Here is a 19,879-nt window from a genome sequence, read left to right on the forward strand (position 1 = left end):
GGAGGGCCAGGGAGCAGTGGGAGAGTGCTAGATAGATAAACTCAAGGCTAATTAAGGCGTGGTTCCCTGTAGACAAGGGAAGGTGGCTGCAGGTTAATTGGAGCACCTGCAGTCAATTAAGGCCCTGTTAGGAACCTAAGAAAACCCCCTGCGTCAGGCAGGCAGACAGAGGACTGACTGACTGGAGCTTGGAGGTGTGTTGAGAGATTTGGAGGGTCTGAGAATTGAATTAAAGGAGACCCTGCCCCAGCAGGAGAGGGAGACTCCTTCTCCCCCAGCAACTAAGGACCGAGGGTAATCCCACCTAAGGGGGACGAGGGTAAGAAACCCACAGGGGTTGAGAGGGGCTGGGACTTAGAGCGAGGAGCAAACCCAGACCCCTCCCCTGCTTCCTTCCTCTACCACCTTCCCGGGCTAGTAGTGGGCACCCAAGAGCAGGGACAAAGGGTAGCATCTTAGCTCCCTGCCAAGAAAAGCGCAGGACCCACCAGACTAAAATCGGCCATCTTGCCACAGGTGTTAAAAATAGCTTGTTGCAGTTTTGGCCCTAAAGCTTATGGAGAAGGAAGGGCTTCGGTGCCTGAGATCTAGCCCAACCCACAACTTAAAAGCTCTGACTACACACCTATGTTTAATGCCATAGTATTAGCCCTAGTCTGTTGGCCCACATTCACAGGGGTGGGATGTACCCTAACAGATTCTGGCAATCCTATAGCATCGCAGAGGATGATTTGTGCAGAACATTTCACTGCAGATTCTAGTGTCTGTTCTGATTATGTACTACACAGCAAATACAATTTTCCTCTAGAAATGTATCCTAATATATTAGTTAAATCTAGGAATTAAATCTAGGAATTAAATCTACAATACGATTATTCCTCTAAAGTATGATTAGGGAAAATGTCAGAGTGTAATTAAGACTAAACTTCACACACAAAGGCTGGAACATTATAAAGCCACAACATCACAAGATGGTTTACCAATGAGAGCTTTTTAAAGTAAAAAAACAAACAAAAAACCCCAACAAAAAACAAAACGATAAACCAAAAAATTACAAGCCCTAAATAATAATTATAATTATGGAGGATAGCATACATCTGAGGTAATTTTTATATGAACCTTTAATTGTTTGTTGGAAATAATGAGTCAGGAAAATCTTCAATGGAAAAAACTTTTCATTTTTTTTCTACAAAAGAAAAAGAATACTTTCTTTTTTTATAGTAAAAATGATTTAAAATTCCCTTCACTTAGAAAATGCACTTTCTAGTGCCAAAGCTGTGTGCATGATTTTATTATTTACTTTAGATATCACAGAATGTGATGAATCAAATTCATTTCTAATTATTCCATAGAATACAAAATCAGTCCAGGAATCATAATCAAAATCATATTGGCACATCAGCAACACCAGTACTTCATTAAAATTCTGTTTCCAATTCTTAAAGTTCTCTGCACACCAGAGTACAAGTTTTAATTAAAATTATATGCATCTAGAGTCATTAATAACCTGAAGATTAATTGCCAAATCATGATTAGGAGATGGCTACTAGAAAAAGTTATAAATTAAGTCATCTCTGTAAAAGAAGAAGGCGATTAGCTGGAAAAAATGGAGAAATTGAAGAGGGAAAAAATAGGATAAATGGAAAAATAATATGTAGTTGAAAGAAGAGGACAAAATGCAAGATATAGAACAATTTTGATCAATAGTACACCCAGGAATAGACCCTCTGATTATGGATTGAATATCTAAAGGTCTGATTTTTCAACAGCCTCCATGCACATAACCATGAATTTTTTTGTATGTGATCATCTGTGTATGAAAGAGATGGATTCTATCGTTTATATACATAGGTGGTGATGCATTTAAAAAAAAAAATTACATGTGCCCAAGGATGGAAAGGGAGTGAACCCAACTGAAAGAAAATTGAACTGCAGAATATCTTTTTTTTTTTTTTTTGTGAGCAGTCCTTTGGTAATAAAACTATTCCACTCAGTCATTTAAACTAGAATATTCAGAGTCCAAACAACCTTTTTCCTTTAATCATGGCAACTCCCGGGTAGTGGCTAGATGAGATTGCTATTGTTTGAATGTAGGTCATAGTTCAGAGGCAGGTTTCAATTTATCAATGCACACTAAGTGCACAACCTTTCAGCCGTTATTAAACTACAGTCTCATGCAATGGTTTTCTGTTTGTTACCTTCTAGTAACCAAAGTTTTAATTATAACAAATCTTTTCCCTAGCTTTACAGAACTATCTACAACAGTGTAAAATGTCTTTAACGTGGACATATGCACATTTTTCCACATATGAACATTTGATGTCATGTAATTTTTTTAAACTTATTGTATGCCAATACACAGCACTTGTTTTTTCTCATAATTCCCTAGTCCATTAACATCCGTTTTATATTAACCCTCACGCCGGTTAAGAGCACATCCAGAAACTTCATAGGGTTTGTCTACACTGGCAAGTTTCTGTGGAGTAAAGCAGTTTTCTGCGCGCAAACTGCAGACGTGGACACACTGCCAGGCCACTTTGTGTGCATAAACTCCTCGGTTGCAGTGCTGCAAAAAAACTACCTTGACAAGAGTCGTAAACCTTACAGCGCAGAGGCTCCAGCACTCTACTGACAGTGTAGACACTTGATTACTTTCTGTGCTGTAATTGGCCTCTGGAGCTGTCCCATAATGCATCAAGAGACCACTGTGCTCATTGTTTTGAATTCAGCTGCCCTGCAGACATGCACCCCTCCCCTTTCAAAGCACGGTTTCTGACAGCTGTTGTGTGCTCTGCTGATCTGCTCTGGGACACAAAGCAAGCCATTAATGTGGAATGCTTGTGCTGTTGAACACAGAGGCAGGGGTGTGTGTGTGTGTGTGTGTGTGTGTGTGTGTGAGTGTGAGAGAGAGAGATTGCTGTGCAGAGAGTCCAGGGAGGGAGGCAAGGGGCCAATGTTGGGGTTTCCCCCTCCCCCTGCTTCAGGACTGATTGCTTCCTGCCACTGTCTGAATTTACAAGACAGCATGCTGACACATTCTCTCTGTCCCCCAAAACACACTCTCTCCCCCCCCACACACACACACATTTCAGTTGAAAAGCAGCTGGCATGTAGTAGGATGCTCATGAAACAATGGGACTGGGAAACCTGAATCATGTGGTGCTGTGCCTGCTCCATGAGGTATTGCAAACCCTTCCCAAATCATCCTGTAGCCAGTTGCACAGTGGAATAGCTACCACAATGCATTGCTTTCTTTGCCGTTGCAAGAGCTGCTAATGTGGATGCGCTTCACAGTCACAAGGAGCTCAGTATGGACATGCAACAGCAGTTTAATTTCAGCATTTTAATAAAAGTGGTATAACTTGTTGTCATAAATATAAAGGGAAGGGTAAACCCCTTTAAAATCCCTCCTGGCCAGAGGAAAAATCCTCTCACCTGTAAAGGGTTAAGAAGCTAAAGGTAACCTCGCTGGCACCTGACCAAAATGACCAATGAGGAGACAAGATACTTTCAAAAGCTGGGAGGAGGGAGAGAAACAAAGGGTCTGTGTGTCTGTTGGTATGCTGCTTTTGCCGGGGATAGACCAGGAATGGAGTCTTAGAACTTTTAGTAAGTAATCTAGCTAGGTATGCGTTAGATTATGATTTCTTTAAATGGCTGAGAAAAGAATTGTGCTGAATAGAATAACTATTTCTGTCTGTGTGTCTTTTTTCTACTTAAGATTTTGCCTAGAGGGATTCTCTATGTTTTGAATCTAATTACCCTGTAAGGTATCTACCATCCTGATTTTACAGGGGTGATTCCTTTACTTCTATCTATTTCTATTAAGTCTTCTTGTAAGAAAACTGAATGCTTTTTCATTGTTCTCAGATCCAAGGGTTTGGGTTTGTGGTCACCTATGCAAATTTGGTGAGGATTTTTACCAAATCTTTCCCAGGAAGTGGGGTGCAAGGGTTGGGAGGATTTTGGGGGGAAAGACGTGTCCAAATTGCGTTTCCCAGTAAACCCAGTTAGAGTTTGGTGGTGGCAGTGGATATTCCAAGGACAAAGGATAAAATTAATTTGTATCTTGGGGAAGTTTTAACCTAAGCTGATAAAAGTAAGCTTAGGAGGTTTTCATGCAGGTCCCCACATCTGTACCCTAGAGTTCAGAGTGGGGGAGGAACCTTGACACTTGTGATGCAGAAACTTTCCAGTGTAGACATACCCATATGTTTCTAATAATGATGATAGTGTTCTGATAATGTGCCAGTTTGTCTGACTTCTTTCACAACCATCTCTGCACTTTTTTCCACAATGCCCCTTGGGAATGGGATAACCTCTCCAAATTGGCTTGATAAGATACCACTTTCCCCTTGTTGAAATTCCTGGTTAAGACTCACTTCTGCCTTGACCTCCACAAAAACTGAGTCACAAGATATTCATGTATTATACTGTTTCCCTTTTTGACTCAAGGAGTTAGCCAAATGGCTTGCAGGTGGTTTCCATTAGGAGAATAAACTGATGATGGAATCAGGTAACTTTAATACAAGCCTGTTTACTTACAAAGAATGTACAAAGTCCTGTTTCCCTGAACATGGGAGGAATCAAACAGGACATAGTTTCCTTGCTTGGAGCTCCAAGAGCCTGTAGCCAATATTCAGCTTACAAGCTCACTTACTCTCTCGGCTTTTCTAAGAGCCATGCACTCAACACTTGTTCAGGTTGTGTCTGAGTTTCTCCTTTTTCTCTGTATATTTGTGATGGTTCTCCTGCTTCTCACTCACACTCACACTCATACCTTCTCCACTAAAAACAGCCAGCCAAACCCCTCTCTCTAGTAGTTTAAATTCCTGAGTGGCCTCACAAGTGCCTTTGTTTGGGGCAATGTTGTGCCTGTGTTTGGGGTAGAGGCTGCTACTGTTTCATGAAGGAGATTAACTGTTTCTTACAGCTATTTTAAATGAAGGGTAGAGCTAAGGGCACTAGCTTCAATGATGTTTTGCCCAACCCACAAGAATACATGTGTTTAATTTGTAGTCAAACTAAAACATTTAAAAAAACAAAATCAACCATGCTGTCAAGCTGTGTTTTTTTTTTTCACTCAGCAATCTTATTTCTCTGATCAGTCTTCTTGTCACCACCACAGCCATGCCCACTATATTGCTTGGTGCACATTTTGTTGCATCATCTGACGATGAGGTGGTAAATCCTCCAAACAAATACCTTGTGCATCTTTATGGGAGGGAGTGTTTCAAAAGCACTCAGCACTGATGTAGTTCTACTTCCACTGAAGTAAATGGTAAAACTTTCATTGACTTAATTGGGGATTGGTCCTGCTTTTTGCTGAGCACTTCAGAAAATCCCACTCTATGTGAACTTTGAGTTGCCCTAGGAAATTTGTGGTGTAGAAAAATAATGAATAATATGTGGTAACTTTCATGCACAGTTCATTTGTCTGTGTAGAAGCAGCATACCACATTTGGTCTTCCCTTTTTAAAATAAGTGGGCCAATATCCTTATCTGGATGTAGATTTAGCATTGGTGTAGATTTACACTTGCTATGGATATGGCTTATATAAATCAATGTGTATATATATTGTAACTAAACCACTAATAAATATAGTTTGTGTGCCTTAATGCCTCAATGATATATAAATAGATAATACTATTGCCCCTTTTGGCCAAAGTGGTTAGTCAAGTTTTGGGCCTTGCCAGGTTGTTTCCATTAGGAGGAGAAGCTGATGACAGTGTCAGATATTTCTTTGATGAACTTCCGTTTATTTGCAAAGAATATGTACATAATGTCCTGTTTCCCTGAACAGAGCAAGAATCAAATAGGAGGCAGTTTCTTTTCTCTCAGTGTAGCCAGCACTCTGTCAGAGTTATGACGCAAGTATTTCTCTGACTGCCTTCTCGCCCCCCCGCCCTTTCTGTCTGCTTCTGTGATGTTTCTCCTTTCTTCTCTCACAAACACATAGCTACAATCAATTCACTTCCCTGCCTATAGGTTTGCTTTCAACCCTATGGGAAACCTTTTGGATTGTATGGCCTAGACATTGCCCAGGCTTGCATGAGATCTAGTCTTTGGGCAGTGGCTTTCTGTTGTTTCAGCTATCAGTAAACCATGGGGGATTTAATTGTTCCCTTGTTTACCCTGAATGGAACATGGCCTTCATGCCCAATAGTATCAACAAGGTGATGTGATTGCCCAACACCCAGAATAACAATAAGGTGAATATTTATTTTGATTGCACTTTCAGATCTTCTCTGATAACCTTTTTTAAAAAAGCTGTTGAAAATAGCCTGTGTGGAAAAAGTTTTAAGCGTTCCTGTGTCAAATATATTAGATGAGGAACACAGGGCCAGATTTTGAATACCAGAGTAATGTCAGTGAAGGTTATTTACTGAAATAGTCTTGACTTCAGGGTAAAGAGTTTCACAATCTGTCCAAGAACATTTTACAACCCCTTTGAAGATGTATTTTTTTTTCTCAGTGTACACACAGGAATATTCCCTGGGAGCTGCTTCAGATTTTGTATTTCAAGTATACCAGAATGTAATGGGCTGTCCTAAAAGTTAAGTGGCTATAATGATAACTTCTAAAAAGAATTTGAACTGAATTTTAGCTGTATGGTCTCAGTCCTGAAATCAGATCTGTGCAGAAGGATCCCTGGAGCTTTATGGAGCCCAGTTTGATTTCATGGGCATGTGGAGTTGATTGCAAGATGGGGGGTTATAATTTGAAGTGTTTATTAGAGACATAGCATCCTGTGGCACCTTATAGATTAACAGACATATTGGAGCATAAGCTTTCGTGGGTGAATGCCCACTTTGTCGGATGCACGAAAGCTTATGCTCCAATACATCTGTTAGTCCATAAGGTGCCACAGGACTCTTTGCGGCTTTTACAGATCCAGACTAACATGGCTACCCCTCTGATACTTGATACTGGAGGAATGTATTTAATAGAGTTCTTTTTATATGAAGAAACTTACCAAAGTAAGATATTGATCGATAATACTAAATATTTTAGTAGATCTAAAACTAGCATTAAAATATTGTGAGTCAAGGGAGAATTTAAGTTACATATTTCAGAAAGAAAGACAAACACTAAATAGTGTTTATATTGCACTGTTTATAAATCAGCAATCGGAAACCTTTGGCACGCGGCCCACCAGGGTAAGTCCACTGGTGGGCCGGGCCAGTTTGTTTACCTGCCGCGTCCACAGGTTCAGTCGATCGCGACTCCCACTGGCCACGGTTCACTGCTCCAGGCCAATGGGAGCTGCTGGAAGTGGCACGGGCCGAGGGATGTGCTGGCTGCCGCTTCCCGCAGCCCCCATTGGCCTGGAGCGGCGAACCATGGCCACTGGGAGCTGCACTCAGCCAAACCTGTAGAAGTGGCAGGAAAACAAACTGGCTCGGTCCTCCAGGGGGCTTACCCTGGCGGCCCACATGCCAAAGGTAGCACCTTAGCTTAATATTTTGACATGACATCCTCCAAACCCTAATTCCTGTAAGTAGTCCCTTTTCATGTGACTACTCCCATTCACCTCAATGACACTAATTGTGAGGTAAGGATCTGCAGAAGCAGGTTATTGGGAAATTTGACACTTCCTCTGTATGATGTTGGGGAAAAAGTTCCTAGAACTATGTTTACTTTTTATCAACAACAGATAATATCCCATTGAGGCTTAAACAGGAGCTGTATGTCACACATCAAGAGAGAGGAAAAGGAGTATGTTAGGGGGGTTATTCCTTCACCCACTTACTTCCCTGGTCGTCCTCGCATGAACAGAGAGCAACAATACCCAAAGTCCAGAGGTGCAAACTAGTCGATGTTTATTGGGGTGAACTTCCAGTGAGCATGATTCCAGTTTCCTTCCTTAGTGTCCCCCTTCCCAGCTCTGACACCACAGAGCCTTACCTTAATTAATTTACACCCAGCAAAATTAATTATACAGCAGATAGAAACAATCACAGAAGCACAGATTATACAGACAAACAATAGGGAAATGGGGACTACAGTGATAGAACAAACACAGAAATGAGGATTTCACATCCCAGCTATTGATAAGTGAGTTCTTGCCAGACAGGATGCTATCAAACTAAGTTTCCTTTTACATTTTCTAGGCACTTCCCTTTCTCTGGAGGCGATAGGCATTATCAGGACAGGATTGTATTCCTAACAGCCCAATAGCACCTTATTTCAATGTGACTAGTTCGGGATGTGAGGATGTGACTGTTCGCTTCCCAGCTTATAGACAGGTTTCAGAGTAACAGCCGTGTTAGTCTGTATTCGCAAAAAGAAAAGGAGGACTTGTGGCACCTTAGAGACTAACCAATTTATTTGAGCATGAGCTTTCGTGAGCTGTAGGCTACAGCTCACGAAAGCTCATGCTCAAATAAATTGGTTAGTCTCTAAGGTGCCACAAGTCCTCCTTTTCTTTTTTCCCAGCTTATGGCAGCCTCTGCTGCTTAGCCAAAGGCCTTAGCCTAAGCACAGGGCCTCACGCTGTCACAGTAAGAGTAGGACGTTACACCGGCAAACAGTGGTTTTGATTCTTTCTTTTATACCTCTATAACTAGCTAAGTGATAAGAATACACCTAAATTCTTAGAGTATAGGCCTTTACAGACAGGCCTGAATATCTATATCCTAACAGGGTACAGTGAAAGAGGCCAGAAGTTAATCACAGAATGGAAATCTAGCTTTAAAAAAAAAATCAGAAGCTGTTTCCCATGCTGCCTTGGGGCAGTACTTTTTAAAATTTTCTCAACTTTGTAAACTTATGTAGCATTGGGCAGCCTCATTTCTGCTACTCTTTCAGCTGTCACAGCCACTTTTGGTGGTGTCATTCTGTAGCCACAAGAGTAGAAGTTCAGCTGTAAATATGTATTGCTGTGCTATTGCGGGGACCGATAATTTATTTCAGTGTGCTTACAGCTGTACAGCCTCTGGGTGAGATAAGACTGCCATAATTGAATTTCAATTTTTTAAACAAACCAGCAGGAATGTTTGTGTAAATGGTGAAATTTTAGCAAATATTGCAGCATACGCCCAGAAAAGTGGATATTGAATTCACGAGCAATTTGCACAAAATATTTGAATCTGAGCTCACTGAATGAGGGAAAAGAGATACACACAATCTCCATTCTGAATCAATCAAGATTGAATACTGAGTAGTGACTAGTCACAATGAACAGTTCTTGAATGATCTACAGACAAATTACTTGGTGGATAATTTTGAATGAAAAAGTACAGAAAATACTGAACAATTCAGAGCCAATTCCGTTAAAAATTGTGTGTTAGAAACTTATTCACCCATCTCTAATAAGAGAGATGGATCAAACTTTTTTCTGCTGAAAATTGACATATATATAAATAATTTTTGGAGATTTTTTTCTATGGAGAATGTCAACATTTCAGTGAAAAATCAAAAAGTGAAATTTTTATTCAGAAATGCTGCTGCAGCGCCTCCAGGGCGTTGTAGTTTGAGTGCCCCTTTCTTTTCTAAAGGACAGATTCGCTCTGGCCAGACTACATCTCCCATGTCAGAACTTACACAGCGGAAAGGTTTATGGTAGGTTATGCTGATATAAACTGGGCCTGACTGCCCAGAGACAAATCAGAGGTGGTAAAGCAAAATGGATTAGTTCCACTTCCAAGGTGCAGTCTGTCAGAGGACAGCACACCCCAAGAAATGGACAAGGGGATGTGAATGAATAAGGGGATAAGGCCAAGCCATATGCTCTAATTTAACTTCCACTGGTGGACTTCTGTAGTCACATTGCTTAGTGCACTATTGGAAGAGGCTCGGATACTATGGTGGTGAAAGCAATGTGAGAACCTGAATGGAATAGAAAGTCCCAGAATAACTTAGAGCTCTCCCTTTGAGAACACCTGAGCTCAAGGCTGAGCTAGAAATAGCAGCTTCCCAGCTGGATTTATTCTTTGGCACAATAGGCTTAGTGGATATACCAGGAGCTGTAATTTACAGGTCCCTCTGCTGCCCTTGCTGAATTTAGCCCTAAATCTAATAAATGTTTTGGAACCTGAAAGTCCATACTCAATCCTTCATTCTTTAAGTTATATCCCTAAAACAAAGCTAAGCCCCCCAAACCAGTGTTTTGGTGAGTGAAAAGGGGTCAAATATTAACAGGTGAAAATAGCTAGACAAACAGTGATAGGATGGAGAATGAAACCTTATTTTCTTTTACCTTTGGGACACTGTATAGCTCTGTAACAATGCTATAAAGGTTACTTGTGTCACCTATTGGCACTTGTTTGGTTTCTGAGTCCTTATTAATAAGGATCAGAACTTTATTCAAGTATCCGAAGGATAGCTGTATTAGTCTGTATCCACAAAAACAACCAGGAATCTGGTGACACCTTAAAGACAAACAGATTTTTTTGGACATAAGCTTTTATGGGTAAAAAAACCCATTTCAAATGCATTTATTCAGATTCTCTCATCCCTAACATTAACGGTTAAATGGTTGATTACATGTCTGTCATAGCACATTGGGCAATTTTCCATTCTAATAATCGTTGAAAGTACATTAGCTTGGGAGAAACCTATAAAATCTGTGGACATCATGCTATGGCTTTTATGTCCCAGAAAAAAGATGAGGCATTGTGCAGCCCCAAAACACTCGAAACAAAGCCTCTCCAAACCCAGGAATTTCAAACTTGCTAAAACACTACAGTGAATATGCTTGGCTAAGTCATGCAGTATTTGAAACAAGCAGAAAAATACAAGCTACAAAAATGATTATTTAAATATCTGTCTGTGCTGAGGTGTATTTACTCATTTTGTTAACTTGTCAACAATTTTCAATGCTGCTTTTGGCTATATTCTTTATTACTGATTCTTATTGTTTTATCTGTTTAGAACATGTTTTTTTTTCCCATGTTATTTCTATTGATGTCGAAGGGCAAAATATCACCTTTAATTTTGATCTTGTTGTGTATTGCAATTTAATAACAATGAAAAATGTTGAATAAGCAGCTCAAATGGCTTTATTTAATCAAAGATTATCAATCAAAGATTAATATAGTACTGTACAGGATACAGAATGAAAACATACATTTTCAACCCCATGTCGATATTGAAGACAAGGTAGTATAGTTCCTTCCTCTGTACCCGGTGGAATGTTGATAGTGTTCATTCCCAAACTAACTCCCAAACCCTCTTTTTTTTCCTTTTATAGGGTATGAGACAAAGAAATTTATTTTTTGGAGGAAAAACTCCCTTCATAGAATCACAGATATCAGGGTTGGAAGGGACCTCAAGAGCTCATCTAGTCCAACCCCCTGCTCAAAGCAGGACCAATCCCCAATTTTTGCCCCAGATCCCTAAATGGCCCCTCAAGGATTGGGTGAAGGGGAAATTAACTCATTAACTGCAATTGAACTTTTTTTTTCCTGTTTCAATAGATGTAGGGCATGGAATATATAGATACACAACATGAAAATGATTTTGGTTAGAATATAAAATTATGGAAGTTTAACATACAAAAATCGTGAAAAATTAATATTTATTAATCTGAATAAATTATAATTCATAAGAATTATGAATAATCTGAAAAAGTCCATTTTCACTTAGCAGCCATGAGCAGGGCACATTTTAAAGGAGCTATATAATTCTGAAACTTGTTGCTTGTTGATTTATAATTTGAATCTATTTCCATGCTTCTGTTTTTTTAATTTATTAACATAGTCAAAATTCCCACTGACTTCAATGTGGGCAGGATATATAAACAGTTACATAGTTTTGAAAACCAGGGGTTTGCTATATTATAGCTGGAACTTTTAGCAACAGCTGTGTTTAAGATTGCCTAAGCATTTCTTTTAATGCACACCTTTCAGGATGAAATGTTTTAAGTCTTCTGGAGGGTGATTTGTTTTTGGAAGTTTGAGTTAAAGCATTATGCCATTATGGGGAACAAAAGGAATGATGAAAACATACTTTTCTCATTATAAATGGAAATGTTGTCTTTGTCTTTTTAAAAAAAAAAAAAAAAACTTGTAATGCCTCAGCAGTATGGGGTAGAAGATTAAAATTTGGTACAAAGTTGATACAAAGACATGCTGATTATTGGTTGTGATTGGACCCAATTATAAAAATGTAAGGGCACCATTTCAAAAGTAACTAGTGATTTGGCTATCTTACTGGAGACATCTTACAGAGGCCTAGTTTTTGAAAATCAGGCCCCTTTAGGATGTCTCAAGTTGGGCATTCAAACAGTGAGGCATCTAAAAGCATTAGTTACTTTTGAAAATCTTAGCCTAAAATCATTCTAGATTATACAAAAGGAGGACTGCCTTATGAAATGAGATTTATGAAGTTAACACCATTTCATTTTTTGACATTCTGGAGCTGGCTAGCTAAAATGTCTAGGCAAATAATGAGTTAAACCTAGGACATCTACATTTTTAAAATCCTACACTAAGGTTGCAGAATGAAGCATTCAAAATTCAGGAAACTCTGAAATTAACACAGCATATGTAACCCAATAGCCACCCAATTTGAACACTATCCCATCATGCACATACATTACCATACAGTCTTTAGTTAAATGCCTCACAAATTACTTCTAAAACTCCTCAAATATGAACAAAAGTTGTCTACTGGTCACAGAAGGCACCTGCAAAACATAAACTAGAGAGGGTAACTTTAACACTTTAGTGAAGGGTGGGCCAAAAATCAACTTATGATGGAATTCAAGTCTCCAACTTAACCATAATATTACTTATCTTCTGCTTATACATAGCCATCTAAAAATGTGAAAGACTCTGTTTTACATGTCTGAGCATTTCTGGTTTTAATATCAAAGTGTACTTATCTCAGTTGTTGAGAGATTGGCATAACTGGAGTATGTATACCATGTGGACTCTAGTGTTGCTAGATATAAATTTAGCCCCTCTCTCCTTAAAAATTGGCATTCCACTAATACAATGCTGAGATCAGTTTAATCAAATTCCCATTAATAATGATGCAAAGAAAAGGGTTCCAACTATTACTACTCTAAAAGGCTGATTCCTGCTTTACTCTACAACTTTTCATTATATCTGACATTTCAAACAAGGATTACTTTCTTCCTCTACAACAAAAAGAAATATCTCCAAATTTCCATGTCACCCACTAAATGTAGGTTTCCTTAAATAAACTTTACCATGGGGATAGAGCATATGAATTTTAAAAATATATATTTTAAAAGAAATTGTAACAAATTCAGTCCTGGAGTAAGGAGATGCAACTTCATTGCAGTCAGTCTAATTGTAAGCAATTACACCAGGATTGAATTTGGTCCACCTAATGTAATTTGAAGATGACTTTGGAATGGAATTTTTGGAACTAAGATGTTTATCATGTTTTGTGGCTTGCCTAGATGAATACGTTAACTAGAACGCCCCAAATATGTAATTACTCATGTCATGTTTTAAAGGCTAGTGATCCATGGGGTAATATGATTCTTTATAATAAGAGTACCAGCAAACAGGACATCTGCTACAGCTAATTTTGTATCAGCATTTCCATTATAAATACCAATTTTCAGTGCAGGTCCTTGTGAATGCCTCACATTTCTCCCCAAAGTTATATAGCAGGGGCGGTCAAACTGCAGTTCACAAGCCACATATCATTCTTCTACAGTTAAAGTGGGGCTCATGGAGCCCCCTCCCATTCTCCGCCTACCAGACTGGGGGAGGGACTCGGGGCTTCTGGTGGGGCTAGGGGCTTCTACCTAGCAAGGAAGGGGGGCTTGGGGTTTTAGCTCCATGACTGCTCTTCCCTCAGAAACTCCCCTTCCGTCAGGACTGAAGCCTCGAGCCCTGGCAGGTGCCTCCCACAGGGCAGAAGCCCTGAGCCCCTCTTCCCCGGACGGCATAAACTCCTAGCCTTACCACCTCACCACAGGGCAGAACCCCAAGCTCCAGCAGGTGTGGCTTTTGAACTTCTGAAGGTTGTGATCTGTGGCTCAGACGGTCACTAAGTTTGGCCACCCCTGTTATATAGAAGGGATCAGCCCAGAAACAGTGGTTGTTATGATTGTTTCCCCTAACCCTCACCTCCCCCAAAATCAGTGTAGTCACATATCATTAAATTAAATTTTATGTTTAAAGTGAGAGGGAGGATCCAGTACAACATCATTCTTACCTCCTTCCCTTCCCATACACACAGGCCCATGAGATCAACTGTATAGAATTGTTGTTGAATGTCCTGAGGATTTTTCATCCATATTCCTGAATATAGACCATCAAACAGCTGTCTGTATCCGGATAATTCATCCCATGTTTTACACCCAAATTACCAGACATGATGTGGTTTCATTTTGGACATTGAGCTTAGTGCTGTATAAATATATAGCCAGTATTGACATAGTTAATAAAGCACATTTTTAGTAGGGCTGTCAATAAATCCCAGTTAACTCATGCAATTATCTCAAAAAAATTAATCACGATAAATCGAGGTTTAATCACACTGTTAAACAATAGAATACCAGTTGAAATTTATTAAATATTTTTGGATGTTTTTCTAGTTTCAAATATATTGATTTCAATTGCAACACAGAATACAAAGTGCACAGTGCTCACTTTGTATTATTTTTGATTAAAACATCTGCACTGTAAAAATGATAAACAAAACAAATAGTATTTTTCAGTTCATCTCAGACAAGTACTGTAGTGCAATCTCTTTATCATGAAAGTGCAGCTTACAAATGTAGATGTTTTTGTTACATAACTGCACTCAAAACCAAAGAATGCAGAACTTTAGATCCTACAAGTCCACTCAGTCCTATTTCTCGTTCAGCCAATAGCTAAGACAACCAAGTTTGTTTACATTTACGGGGATAATGTTGCCCACTTCTTAATTACAATGTCACCAGAAAATGAGAACAGGCATTCACATGGGACTTTTGCAGCCGTCACTGCCAGGTATTTATGTTCACATATGATAAACATTCGTATGCCCCTTCATGCTTTGGCCACCATTCCAGAGGACATGCTTCCATGCTGATACACTCGTTTAAAAAAATGCATTAATTAAATTGGTGACTGAACTCCTTGGGGGAGAATTATATGTCTCTGGCTCTGGTTTACCCACATTCTGCCATATATTTCATGTCATAGTAGACTTGGATGATGACTCAGCATATGTTCATTTTAAGAACACTTTTGCTGCAGATTTGACGAAACGCAAAAAAGGTACCAATGTGAGATTTCTAAAGATAGCTACAGCACTCAACCTAGGTTTACAAATCTGAAGTACCTTCCAAAATCTGAGAGGGACGAGGTGTGGAGCATGCTTTCAAAAGTCTTAAAAGAGAAACACCGAGATGCAGAAACTACAGAACCCGAACCACCAAAAAAGAAAATCAACCTTCTGCTGGTGGCATCTGACTCAGATGATGAAAATGAACATGTCAGTCTGCACTGCTTTGGATCATTATCGAGCAGAACCCGTCAACAGCATGGACACACATCCTTTGGAATAGTGGTTGAAGCATGAAGGGACATATGAATCCTTAGCACATCTGGCACGTAAATATCTTGCAATGCTGGCTACAACAGTGTCATATGAACACTTGTTCTCACTTTCAGGTGACATTGTGAACAAGAAGTGGGCAGCATTATCTCCTGCAAATGTTAACAAACTTGTTTGTCTGAGTGATTGGCTGAACAAGAAATAGGACTGAATGTACTTGTAGGTATTACATTTTTACATTGTTTTATTTTTGATATTTATTTACATATTTTATTTTTTGTACATAATTCTACATTTGTAAGTTCAACTTTCATGATAGAGATTGAACTACAGTATTTGTATTAGGTAAATTGAAATACTATTAATTTTTTATTATAAATATTTGCACTGTAAAAAACAAAAGTGAGCACTGTACATATTGTATTCTGTGTTGTAATTGAAATGAATATATTTGAAAATGTAAAAAATTCCATAAATTGAATTCTATTATCAGTGCAATTAATCATGATTAATATTTGTAATCGCTTGACAGCCATAATTTTTATTCAACTCACTCTTGACCATCAGTGTCCTGATTTAGATTTCCCAGGACCCAGAGATCCAGTATACTGCATAGATAGGATCTGTGTCACTGTTTTGGGGAAAGTGCACCTCTGACCTCCTCCATAGTCTGCTCAAGGGATCCCCCTTAGATCTCAGGCCTCTAGCTGGCAGCTTATGATAGGCAGAATCTCAGGATTCTATCTCCCCAAACTAGGGTTTTTGGCTTGCAGCTCCCCTGAAATTCATTGTGATTATCCCAGCAGATCTGACCTCAGCTTAGCACCTGCAGTTTCACTCTCTCCCAGCAGCTAACACAGTGGTTATCCAGAGACCAACTTTCACATGTCACAATACATTTATTTTAGAACAAAAAAATTACAGAGAACATACAAAACAATAAAAGATTTAACAGAGATTATCCATCTTCCACATGTGGGTCTGGTAGGTCACATTCCTTCAAACCTCTTTTGTAAGGTTTGCCCCCTTGGTTAAAGGTTCATTTCAGGTCAAGAAGGAGGGGCCCCTTCAGTCAGTTCAGCCTGGCCATTTGTTTCCCAAGCTCTTTCTTTGCATCTGGGTTTTATGAATCCAGTCTGAACCAGTATATATGTCACCCCGGTCGATGGTACTTCTCTGGAGTTCTTTACCTATCCCAGGGTCTGAAGTAATCACCACCCACTGACTTTAATTTCTGGATGGACCTTGTAACCTCCCCCAACCTGCCAGCACTCAATCCCTGGCTCAGAGACAGATAACATTTATAAAGTTGATACAATAGCCTCAAAGATATAACTGTTTGTGTCAATACCTATCACACTGTGTATTTAGGTGGAATGAGGAGATGTAGTAGGGGTAGCCCTACTACATGTCAAAACTAGAATGTTTGGCTGTATTTTAATATGTATTCATTAACCTCAGTTAATGAATGCAACTAAATTCTACCATAGCTAGGAGACACATTTATGTTGCTAGTCAGGTTTAAACACAAACAGGAATAAAGCTTGTGGCCTGGAACAAATGTTGGTTTTTATATTGGAATTTAGAATCATGTTTAAGTATTAACACATGTTAAAACATGGCTGAAAATTCAAATGTAGCCCTCCTACTAGAAAGTCTTTAAAGACATTTCCTTGATTTAATCACAGTCGGCAAGCATGGGGAAAAAAGTGTAGAAGTTAATGCTTTGTTGTTCATATTTTTCCTTGGATCTATCTGAAAACTTTCCTGAATGGAGCAGATACAACATAAGAACAGCCATACTGGGTCAGACCAATGGTCCATCTAGCTAGTATCCTGTCTTGACTGTAGCCAATACCAGATGCTTCAGAGGGAATGAACAGAAAGGGGCAGTTATTGAGAGATCCATCCCCGTTGTCTAGTCCCAGCTGCTGCATGGGGTTGCATCCCTGACCCATCTTGGCTACTAGACGTTGATGAATCTAGCCTCCATGAATTTATCTAATTTTTTGTTTGAACCCAGTTATAATTTTGGCCCTCGATATCATCTGGCAATGAGTTCCACAGGTTTACAGTGCATTGTTAGAAGAAGTACCTCCTTATGCTTGTTTTAAACCTGCTGGCTACTAATTTAATTGGGTGACCCCTGGTTCTTGTGTTATGTGTAGGGGTAAGAGACCATTCATGATTTTATATATCTTTATCACATCATCCTTTAGTCATCTCTTCTTTCAAATTAACAGTACAAGTCTTTTTAATTTCTCCTAAGTAAGCTGTTCTATACTCCAATCATTTTTGTTGTCCTTTTCTTTACTTTTAACCAATTCTAATATCTCTTTTGAGATGGGGAGACTGGAACTACACACAGTATTCAAGGTGTAGGCATAACATGGATTTATATAGTGTCATTATGGTATTTTCTGTTTTATTTTTCCCTTTCATAATGATTCCTAACATACTGTTAGCATGATTGATTGTTGCTGCACATTGAGCAGATGTTTTTCAGAGTAGTATCCACAATGAGTCCAAGATGTCTTTCTTGAGTGGTAGCAGCTAATTTAAACACCATAGTTTTGTATGTATAATTGGGATTATATTTTCCAATATGTATTACTTTGAACTGATCAACATTGAATTTCATCTGCCATTTTGTTGCTCAGTCACTCAGTTTAGAGATCCCTTTGTAACTCTTCAGTCAGTTTTGGACTTAATATCTTGAGTAATTTTGTATCATCTGCAAACTTTATGCCCTCGCTGTTTACATCTTTTTCCAGATCAGTTATGAATATGTAGAACAGCATAGGTCCCAGTAAAGGTGCCTGGGGAACCTCACTATTTTACACTTTCCATTGTGAAAACTGACCATCTATTTCTACTCTGTTTCCTATCTTTTAACCAGTTACTGATCCATCAGAGGACCTTCCCCCTTATCCCATGACTACTTACTTTGCTTAAGAGTCTTTGATGTGGGGCCTTGTCATAGGCTTTCTGAAAGTCCACTATATCAACTGGAACTCGTTTCCAGGGGATAGTGTGAAGGCCAAAGCTATAATGGGTTTAAAAGAGAATTCTATATATGTTCATGGAGGATAGATCTATTAATGGCTGTTAACCGAGATGATCAGGGATGCACCTCCATGCTCTGCGTGTCCCTAAGCCTCTGACAGTGCTGGGACTGGACAACAGGGGATGAATCACTTGATATTTGCTCTGATTTGTTCATTACTTTTGATACATCTGTTAATGGCCACTGTAGGAAGACAGGATACTGGGCTAGATGGACCATTGGTCTGACCTAAAATGGCCATTCTTATTTTCCTGTGTTCTTATTACCCTTGCTCACATGCTTGTTGACAAGCTTAAAGAATTCTGTGATAACTCTTCTCCACCATATTATATTAATCTATTTCTGATAATTCTGTTCTTTACAATAGTATTCAACCCATTTTCCTGGTTCTGAAGTTAGTCTTACTGGCTTGTACTTGCTAGGATCATCTCCCTTTCTTCGTCTTCATTTTCACCACTTTGCTAAACAGTTGGCCACAATGATTCTTCACCATTTGGTCCATTCCTGTGTGGCCACAGGGGCTTGAAGGGCCAAGAATCCAACGTCAGAACAGACTTGATGCATCCATGTCATAGGGCCTCTGCCTTTGGGATGCCTATACTCTTGGTTGGTGGAATTTTATCCTGGGGGATGTTACAAGCCACCTGGTAAATGGCATTCTGGTGACATGTCTGAAAAATGTAAGATGCTGTCTGCGGACAATGGACCTAATAGCCTGTAGCCAGAGTGACTGTAAACATCTGTGTTATGAATGAATTTTTTCCACTTTATTCCCAGTATGCAAAGTTGGCATTTTGTGTGGAAAGCCTCCAGTGGAAACAGTATCCATGTTTCACAACCATTTAGAAGCATGGAGAGGATACAGCTCAAATAAATACTGAACTTGGTTTTCATGCAGAGATGATGTTGATTTCATGTTTGTTGTAAATGACTTATGGCAGATGCTGCAATGCCAATCCAGTGAAGAACCTCTGGAGCCTTTTTTTCTCTATCCTCCAGTCATCTGATACAGAGGCTGGTTTAAGCAATAGGTTACATAACCACAGTTAGTAGTTCTGCAATGTCATAGTTGAGTTCCTTCAGAAGATCTTGGTTGAATACCATCTGATCTTGGTGACTTATTACTGTTTAATTTATCAGTTTGTTCCCAAACCATCTCTATTGACACCTCATTCTGGGACAGTTCCCCACTCCTGAGCCATTCAATTGAACTGAGAAATCTGAGGATCTCCCTCACACCTTCTGCAGTGAAGAACAAGGCAGAGAATTCACTTAGCTTCTTTGTAATGGTCTTGTCTTAAGTGCTTCTTTAGCGTCTCAATTGGCCTGTACCCCACTGA

The 19,879-nt window shown here is 39.3% G+C and overlaps 1 long non-coding RNA gene across 1 annotated transcript; it reads left to right on the top strand.

The window, feature by feature from the left end:
* The first annotated feature begins 271 nt into the window (after positions 1–271).
* LOC122465544 lies at positions 272–19,190 on the top strand. Its single transcript, XR_006290471.1, has 3 exons — positions 272–516; positions 3,611–3,613; positions 19,180–19,190. It is a non-coding gene; the product is annotated as an uncharacterized LOC122465544 (long non-coding RNA).
* Positions 19,191–19,879: the final 689 nt, after the last annotated feature.

Source organism: Chelonia mydas, chromosome 4, assembly GCF_015237465.2.
Source record: "Chelonia mydas isolate rCheMyd1 chromosome 4, rCheMyd1.pri.v2, whole genome shotgun sequence".
Lineage (NCBI taxonomy): Eukaryota > Metazoa > Chordata > Testudines > Cheloniidae > Chelonia > Chelonia mydas.